The 742-nt window shown below is 43.3% G+C and overlaps 1 long non-coding RNA gene across 1 annotated transcript; it reads right to left on the bottom strand.

Annotated features, from left to right (window-relative positions):
- Positions 1-13: 13 nt before the first annotated feature.
- LOC113473364 lies at positions 14-742 on the bottom strand. The gene is made up of 2 exons (XR_003395353.1): positions 701-742; positions 14-131 (listed from the first exon to the last, which is right to left on the bottom strand). It is a non-coding gene; the product is annotated as an uncharacterized LOC113473364 (long non-coding RNA).

Below are 742 nucleotides of genomic sequence, written 5' to 3'. Positions count from 1 at the left end.
GTGACCTTGAAGACTGGCCAATGGGGAGAGAGATACTCGACCTCTGGCAAGGTCATAGGACAGGATCCACAGCTTGAGGAGATTGTCGTCATTGCCGCACGAAACGAGCTTGTACTCCCGCGTCGAGTTATCTGAAAGTGGGGGAAAAAAAGGAAAACATTTATCAGATACGTGTGACCTTGAAGACATTTATCAGAGACGTGTGACCTTGAAAACATTTATCAGTCGACGTGTGACCTTGAAAACATTTGTCAGAGACGTGTGACCTTGAAAACATTTATCAGAGACGTGTGACCTTGAAGACTGGCCAATGTAGATTATCGTCATTGCCACACGAAACGAGCTTATACTCACGCGTCGAATTACCTGGAAGTAAAAAAAAGGTTCTTTGCAAAATATAGATCAAAAGTCTCATTGGGACCAATCTCGAGAAATGTACGGCTCGGCCGCTATTCAAGACCTTATGTTTTGAAAAAGCTCAAAAATGTTCACTCTTCTCAAGACTTTGGTTTTCGGCCCAATTTAATCAAACTTTGCAGAGAGGTTTTTCATAAAATGTAGATCAAAAATCTCCTTAGGATCAACCTCCTGACTACCAGGCGAGCATCTTGACCACTACACTCACCTCGAGTCTCATACACAGTGGAGAAGTTAAATCACTCAAGTTAAGTAACGTTGCCCGTGGTTGGTATCCACTCACCTCGTGTCCCATACACACTAGAGAAGTTGATCTCATTGGTTC

Source organism: Diaphorina citri, unplaced genomic scaffold (genome assembly GCF_000475195.1).
Source record: "Diaphorina citri unplaced genomic scaffold, Diaci psyllid genome assembly version 1.1 scaffold26638, whole genome shotgun sequence".
Taxonomy (NCBI): Eukaryota; Metazoa; Arthropoda; class Insecta; order Hemiptera; family Psyllidae; genus Diaphorina; species Diaphorina citri.
This window is presented reverse-complemented; position numbering and strand designations above follow the sequence as displayed.